The sequence below is a fragment of the Rhinopithecus bieti genome, unplaced genomic scaffold (genome assembly GCF_001698545.2).
Source record: "Rhinopithecus bieti isolate Rb0 unplaced genomic scaffold, ASM169854v2 scaffold_33302, whole genome shotgun sequence".
NCBI classification, from domain to species: Eukaryota; Metazoa; Chordata; class Mammalia; order Primates; family Cercopithecidae; genus Rhinopithecus; species Rhinopithecus bieti.
The window spans coordinates 1,268,291-1,276,952 of NW_016814366.1; the positions used below are offsets into that span (position 1 = coordinate 1,268,291).

At 38.9% G+C, this 8,662-nt stretch overlaps 1 long non-coding RNA gene across 1 annotated transcript in view; it reads right to left on the minus strand.

Moving 5' to 3' along the window:
• Positions 1 to 2,650: 2,650 nt before the first annotated feature.
• LOC108514080 (uncharacterized) overlaps positions 2,651 to 8,662 on the minus strand; it is a 34,203-nt gene continuing 28,191 nt past the window's right edge. The window contains exons 2-3 of the long non-coding RNA XR_001881099.1: positions 7,414 to 7,498; positions 2,651 to 2,942 (exon numbers count right to left, since the gene is read on the minus strand). This is a non-coding gene — a long non-coding RNA (uncharacterized LOC108514080). The remainder of the gene's footprint in view (positions 2,943 to 7,413; positions 7,499 to 8,662) is intronic.

The following is an 8,662-nucleotide window of genomic DNA, read 5'->3' on the forward strand; positions in this document are numbered from 1 at the left end:
CCCCTAAGATGGCTTCTACTTTTAAAAGCTGAGAACAAGTGTTGGCGAATATATAAAGAAATTGGAAGCTCTATGCACTCTTCAAGGGAAAACTGTATAGCAGCTATGGAAAACAGTACGGTGGTTCTCCAAGAAATAAAAGCAGAATTATCATATGATCCAGCGATTCCACTTCTGGGAGTCTACGCAAAAGAACTGAAAGCAGGATTTCAAAGACACAGTTGTACACTCACATTCATAGCAGCATTATTCCCAGGAGCTAAAATGTGGAGGCACCCAAGTGTCCACTGACAGATGAACAGATAAACAAAAGGTGGTATATGTTAGCCATAAAAAAGGAAGAAAATTCTGGATAAAACCTGAGGACATTATGCTCAGTGAAATAAGCCAGTTACAAAAAGACAAACACTGCATGACTCCACTTACATGAGGTACTTAGAGTAATAACATTCATAGAGATGGAAAGTAGAATGATAGTTTCCAGGGCCTTTGGGGGAAAGGTCGATAGGGAATTATTGTTTAATGGGCATAGAGCTTCAGTTTTGCAAGAAGGAAAGTGTTCTGGAGATTGATGGTGGTGGTGGTTGTACAACCATACGAATGTACTTAATACCACTGAACTGTACACTTAAAAATGATTAAGACAGTAAATTTTATGTTATGTGTAATTTTCCCCACAAAAAGAGAAAAAATTTACAATGAAAAAAGATCATAAGTTAAAATTCAATTTGTAAAATACTGTGAATTGAATTACCAGTTATATTTTCAGTATATTTTAAACATATTTTAAACATATAAACATATGTTTAGGTGTGGAATGATAAAGAACAAAATAGTATTCATGATCATATCCAGGTTTTCCTTATATGTATTTTTATAATGGATATGAATTTATTTTGTAATAATAACACCATAAAATATTTTTCAAAGGCACATAAAAAATAATCACCACAAAGGTTCTTCAGGCAAAAAGTTTCTTTAATAAGGAAGAGAAAGTTAGAAACAGGATATTTCATCTGAAAAATGAAGTGTGACTATTAGGAAGAAACAATAACACAAGTTACCATGGAATAAAAGAGTCTCTTTAAAATTTTTGTTTGTATTAAAAAGGAATCAGCTATTTATCATTGCAGAGTTAGTAATTTCGTGAAGAAATTATAGCTATTCCAGTTTTACTTTTATTAGGCTGAAAGAAATCATTTTTAATAACACATCGCAGTTGTAGAACTCCTTTTTTCAGCTTCATGTCTTCTGGAATGTTCTTGACAATAATTAAACTATATTTAACCACACATGGCAACGCACATTATGTGACTATAGATGAACAAACTAAGCCATTGCTAGGGCTTGAATGTTTGTCCCTTCCCAAACTCATGTTGAAACTTAAGTGTCATTCAAACAGTATTAAGAGGTGGAACCTTTAAGAAGTGACACAGCTGTGGGGGCTCTGCCCTCCTGAGTGGATTAATGCCATTATTGCAGGAGTGAGTTTGTTATCATGGGAATTGGTTCCTTATAAAAAGACAAATTTAGCCCCCATTCTCTCTCTCTCTCTCTCCTCTTTCTCTCTCCCTCTATCTTTCCACCATAGAATGATACAGCAAGAAAGCCCTTACCAGATGCCAGCCCCTTGATTTTGAACTTCCCATCCTCCAGACTCTGCAGATGTAAATTTTTGTTCTTTATATATTACCCAGTCTGTGGTATTTTGTTATAGCAGCACAAAACAGACTAAGACAGCCACTGAAAAGGCCAACTAATTTTCTCCTGGTGTTTACATAGGATGGCATAGGCTACTAGATGCCTACTCAAACATTCATTCTCCACTTTTTATTTTCTTTTTTTTAGCTAAGAACATTTCCATTGTAAATCAAAAACCATTTCTCAAACTTTCTTAACAACAAGTATACAGAAATGTGATGTGGGATATCTAGAGAAGCTTAAAGGGACTCTGTTGGTCTTATGCTTTTCTGCTTTTCTTACATTTTGCAGCCTGAAAAGCTAGCTGGAGAGGAGCTCAAACAAGACTGCATTTTATTTCTCTTTTATCTAACAGTCTAACAGTGCACAGACCTGGGCAGGTGCGGGAGCTTTCCTCAGTATGAGGCTCCCAAGTTTGCTCTGCTCATCTCTGATTTCCAGCCAGCAGTCAGAAATATAGAGAGAAATGAAATTCTATTTTTTAAGCCACTGCATGTCTATATCCCCTTGTCAAGAAGCTTAGCTCATTCTCTACTGATATTAGTCCTCAAAGGACTGCATGGAGCAGGGCCACTGCTGGTATGAAACTCCAGCACAGAGCTCTTCTGTAAAAACGAAATGAACTATCTTTTCTTTAAATCATTATGCTCTGGGGTCTGTAGCCTATTCTAAAAAATGCATATAGCAAATAGATCAGGCACACCTATCTTGCACCAGCAGGAAGAAGGTTATGAAATCTAAACAGCCTTCTACAAGAACGTATTTCTAACACTGGCAAAAAGTAGAGAATAATGAGTAAAGGACAATAGACAAAGAATTGCTCACAGAAAACGGAACAAGTTCTAACCAAGAATGTATTCCACTGCCAGGGCAAGAGTCTGTTTTTCTGCCCATTAGAATTTCGCCATTGTTACAAACCATTGAGTCCTGCATGTTTCCCATTTCCCAATTTTCCATTTGTGAAAGAGATTTTATTGCAGATACACCATTCTACAACATCATTAAGTATTGGATGCAAGTGTGCAAGGCAAAAGCCACCCTGTCACTTGACAGAGAGGACAGCACATCACCCAGAGATCCTGGACTTGGGGACGGATGTGGCCCCCAGACAGGACTTTGGGTTGTTGGTATGTGGTGATTATACTCCATTGCTGAGAAAAAAGGTGAACCTGGCTATATGGAGGGCCAAAGGAGTGGGCTGTGATGGATCACTATTTTCTCCAGTATCCATTCTCCCCTTCCTTTCGAAAATAGAATCACCAAGTTTTAGCTAAATACATGGCCAAGAGCTACAGACAGACCAGAATTCCCCAGCCTCACTAGTCTGTTCCTCCAACCAAGTCCAGGCCAACAGAATGTAAGCAGACGTGAGGTGTGCAACTCTTGTGTTGCCTCTGTAAAAGTAAAGCATTGGCTGGGTGCAGTGGCTCATGCCTATAATCCCAGCACTTTGGGAGGCCGAGGCAGATGGATCACCTGAGGTCAGGAGTTTGAGACCAGACTGACCAACATGACAAAACCCCATCTCTACTAAAAATACAAAAATTAGCCAGGTGTGGGGGCAGGCTCCTGTAATCCCAGCTACTTGGAAGGCTGAGGCAGGAGAATGGCTTGAACCCAGGAGGCGGAGGTTGCAGTGAGCCAAGATTACGCTATTGCACTACAGCCCACCAGCCTAGGCAACAAGAATGAAACTCCATCTCAAAAAAAAAAAAAAAAAAAAAACATCATCCCCAGGACATTCTCATTCCTCCTTCCCAGCCCCTGGAAAATGACAGCTGCTGGATATGGGGATAAAAAGAAGCTGAAGACATAGGCTGAGCAGCACCAAGTAGGAAAGCCTTACATAAGTTGAAATTTTAATTTACAGCCAATAGTTCAGGTACACAGTCTGGTACCAAACTATAAAGGAATGAGAAACAATAAGGATAATGTACTAACTCTGTAATCTGTCTCTTTCCATTTTAAAATTCTGAGATAATTTTTTCCTCTTTTTGTTATGAACATAGCCTTTCTTTTGTAAAATGATGATAATAACAGGCCATAGATTATTTTTGATGCTCTTGCTTTACAAAGTAAGTGTCAGCATCCCAGTTTTTAAAAAATGATATTAATCCATGAAATCCAAAAATCTGGAAACCATCACAATAGGATACAGTGACAAGGAAGGCTTTAGGTACAGAACTTACAAGATCGAATGTATTCTCTAGGAAGTCAACTAAAACGTCAGTCTAGTGAGTTATGAATTCTTCTATCCATAATCCTCAGAAAATGGTAGGAGAGCAGTGCTAGCAGACAAGACTATAAAAACTATTTACTAAGTTAGCAGAGTACCATTAAAGAGAAATTCCTCCTTTCATGTGATTTTCTTCACTATTATTTACAAGTCTGTTTACAACATATTTTTAGAAGATGTAATTAATATTCAGATATTTCATCAACAATGAAGTCCTTACAGATAAATCCAGAGAATTACAATTTGTTCTGAGAACCACACAAGGAATGTGATTTCACTATTATTCTTAGTCATTCAACAAGCATTCATTAAGCCAGGAACTTGGGGAATGAAGAAGGATACAAAGATGAAAAACACACAGACCCTGCCTTCAAGAATCTCAAAGTCTGAAAAATAACATGGCTATGTAAAGAATAACTTTTATAACACGTTTTGGCTGGGTGCAGTGGCTCACACCTATAATCGCTGCACTTTGGGAGCCAAGTGGGGGCGAATCATTTGTGGTCAGGAATTCGTGACCAGCCTGGCCAATGTGGCAAAACCCCAACTCTACTAAAAATACAAAAATTAGCCAGGTGTGGTGGGGCACACCTATAATCGCAGATACTTGGGAGGCTGAGGCAGGAGAATTGCTTGAACCCTAGAGGCAGAAGTTGCAGTGAGCCAAGATTGCACCACCACTGCACTCCAGCCTGGGCGACAGAACAAGACTCCATCTCAAAATAAATAAATAAGTAAATAAACCATAATACATTTTCAGAGTTATAACAGATGATATACAATGTGAGAGGGAGAAAGTCCTAACATTGGGATTCCCTAAGTTGTTTTAATCAGTTTCTAAGCTACATTCTATCAATTCTAGCATGCTGCACACAGGTCCAAAACTCCAGTTTGATCATAAAGTGTTTGGGATGAGCAGAATCTTTCTAACAGGCTTGAGGACCTCCCCACCACCACCACAGCCTGAAAAAACTTTATTTTCTTGTGAGAGAGCCTAAGACTCTTCTTGCCTAATCTTTCTTCCTTCAGATTCCAGACCTGCATCAGAGTCTGAAAGCTCTCCCTACCTAGTCCACTCCTTCCCCCTTTATCCTCCACAGGTGTTTCCCCAAAAACCTCTTGTACATCGAATCCCCTCTTTGGTATCAGCTTTTGGAGAACTTGAATTAACACAAGGAGTGTCCAGTTATCTAACATTGCATAAAAAGGACCCTAAACCGTAGCTCAAAACAGCAATCATTTTATTTTATCTCATGACTTTGTAGGCCAGGAATTCAGGCAAGGCTGCCTTAGGTGATCCTTTTGTTCTATGGGGCCGATGGGCTGGTTGGGAGGGGCTAGGATGGCTTCAGTCACACGTCTGCTGCGTTACTGTAGATAATTGGAAATCTGGGCTCAGCTGGGACTGTCAACCATGTTGCCTGCTCATGGCATCTCCTCCACCATGGAGGCTGTATGACTTTTAAGATCTAGCCATACAAGTCATATAGCCTTACTTCTGCCATACTCCACTGATAAAAGTAATCACAAACACAACCGGAGTTAAAATGAGGCAATATATACACCTCCTCCTTGAAGCCGAGAATGCCAAAGAATTTGCTATTATGTTTCGGAATCACCACATGAGGGCACCCTTTCTCTTATGAAACCACTAAGTTGCATCAACTTCATGAGACTATCATTCAAACCAGAAGAGATGTATTAATTCTAACCAAAAGTATACTTGCTACAACAAAACAGTGCTGTATGGATCAGCAAATATAAGTTCTAGTTTATACCTTCTTTTATCATTACAGCTCACCTGTCAATGCCACCATCAACAAAAAGGGAATTCAGATCTAGTGCTTTATACTCCAAATGACGTGAATCTAAAGACCATGACCCTGGTGACCACAGTAGTTTCTTTGACGGTAAAATCTGTATTTCTTACAAGTATAGAGGTTGTCATGCAACGTGAACCCTGGCCACTGAGTCGCTGATCATTCTTGGTGTGTGGAACTGTTACTCCTTTGGTTACTAGCAAGCATGCAGAGGAGAGTAAATTGCACCTGAGCCTAACCTCCGACTAAGTGGCTGCTGTGACCTACTGTTGCCTTTTGGAACTTTAATTGGGGAGGTAAAAAACATGGAGTTATGATTACCAAAGGATAATGAGTTAAACTTCAAAGGAATAACACAGTCTTATATCCCTGTCATCTTTTGCTGAGGCATCTTCACACAGATTAAGCACGTTAGGACCATGCAGCAGTGACTTTCCTTGGTTAGAAAGCAAGACTGGATCCACCATCCTAGTCACTGATAATGGTGCATGTCGAGTTTGTTTTGTGAGCATGTGTATGTGCTAAACATTCACTTGAAAGATACCTTGAGAACTATGTTGGCATAATGTAAATGCATTTGACAGGTTTTTTTGTCTTGCCTCTCAAATTCGCAAATTTACCTAGCCCTGAATAAAACCAAGCAACTACAGTATATAGAAAAATTCAGGAACCCTAAATAATGGATTGAAATTCTATTCAAACTTAACATCTAATTGTAATTTTTTAGTTATCAGTAACTAGACCATGTCATTCAGGGATCAATCTACCTCAAAGTAAATAGATTAAAATCTCTTAATCTAAGAAATCTTTCAGTTATTTAAAAAAAATGAAATACGATTAACCTAGCACTTTTTTTCAAGGTTTTCCTCGTCTACCATAATTTTGATATGAAAGTGGAGTTCTTGGCAGAAAAAGCAGAGTCTATGTCTGAATCACTCAGAGTTAGAAACAATGGTTAGCACAGTTCAGCACATAAAAGTTGTCCAACAAATACTTGTTGAAGCCAGGCACTGTGGCTCACGCCTGCAATTCCAGCACTTTGGTCAGGGTGGGTGGATCAGTTAAGACCAGGAGTTCAAGATCAGCCTGGCCAACATAGCGAAACCTCGTCTCTACTAAAAATACAAAAAGATTAGCCAGGCGTGGTGATGCCCACCTGTGGTCCCATGTACTTGGGAGGCTGAGGCAGGAAAATTGCTTGAACCCAAAAGGTGGAGGTTGCAGTGAGCCAGGATCATGACAGTGCACTCCAGCCTGGGTGACAGAGTGAGACTCTGCCTCAAAAAATAAATAAATGAAATAAAATAAAATATTTGTTGAATGATTGGTTGAATGAATGAATGGATGAGTGGTATTTATTTGTGTTAACTTACTCAATTAGGATTTTCATTTACGCATCTTCCAGAAGGTAGTGGTATAAATTAAAAATAATAGGTAAGATAGAGGCTAATTTAAATTTGAAATAGCTATATGGTTTCTATTCGGCTTGTTAACGATTAATACTTAGATGTTAATTATAATTTACTTAGGACAGATTTCCTTTGAACTTCACTTCTTACGTGTCCATATCAGACAATTAGGTCTTTTTAGCGAAACCCTGATATTCTGGTTCTCTTAATAACCATTACATCACCAACAATGATTAAAAGGTATTACCTTAATTACTTTCAGGCAAGGAATTTATCTACTTTGTTCAGCAGCAAGAAGGTCACGTGACACAGAGTAAGCACCCATTAAATATCTGTTGAATAAGGCAATTAATTATTAAACTCCATTTCTCAGTGTGAGTACATGACGAAGAATGTGCAGTCATCCCCAATCCACCCTGCATACCCACATTCTGATCATTACAGCAACCCTGAAAAGTAGGTATTATTTTATTCATTTCATAAATTAAGAAATTCCCACAGTTGGGATGTAATAGCACTTGGATTTGAAGCTATATTTGTATGTTCCCAAAGTCTTTTTAATTGCCTCTCCAGGAGCGGTGGCTCATGACTATAATCCCAACACTTTGGGAAGCCAAGGTGGGTGGATCACCTGAGGTCAGGAGTTCAAGACCAGCCTGACCAACATGGTGAAATGCCATCTTTACTAAAAAAGAAAAAACTACAAAAATAAATTAGCCTAAAAAATTAGGTGATGGCAGGTGCCTGTAATCCCAGCTACTCAGGAGGCTGAAGCAGGGGAATCACTTGAACCCGGGAGGCGGAGGTTATGGTGAGCCAAGCCCGTGCCACTGCACTTCACCCTGGGCAACAGAGCCAGACTCCATCCCAAAAAAATATAAAGTAATAACAATAATAATTGCCTCTCCAATAAGATAATCTTAAGGACATATACATATAGAAAACAAAAACAAACAACAAGTATTGGATATCTGACGTTGTATCTGGACTTACTCATTTCCCTCGTGATTGTCCCTGATAGCCATGTTCAGGGACAATCTATTTTCATATAGAATCATCCATCAGGGCCCCATACAATACCCATACAGAACTGGCTCCAAATTCTGCCTCTTGGGGTTTTCCTATTAATTGTTGTCAACACAAAGACCACCAGACCACCATTCCCTTATTCAGCCTGGGTTTCCTGTCTTTTCACAAACCAATCATTCAGCCACCAATAAATAACCAGTCCTCGGTTCTTTTTTTTTTTTTTTTTAAGTAGAGACGAAACCACACTTGGCTAGTCCTTGGTTCTTTGAAGAAAGACTATGCTTACCTGAAATAACACAGAATTGAGCTTTAGGCAAATTTATCCTTATAACCCAATCACATTCTCTGATGTGTCCTCAGAGAATGCAAAATATTTGAATACTGGCCTGATGATCATAATTCTTCTCCCTACTCCAAAATCCTAAAGATATTCGATGTTTTATTTTAGTTGTTGAGACAGGGTCTTG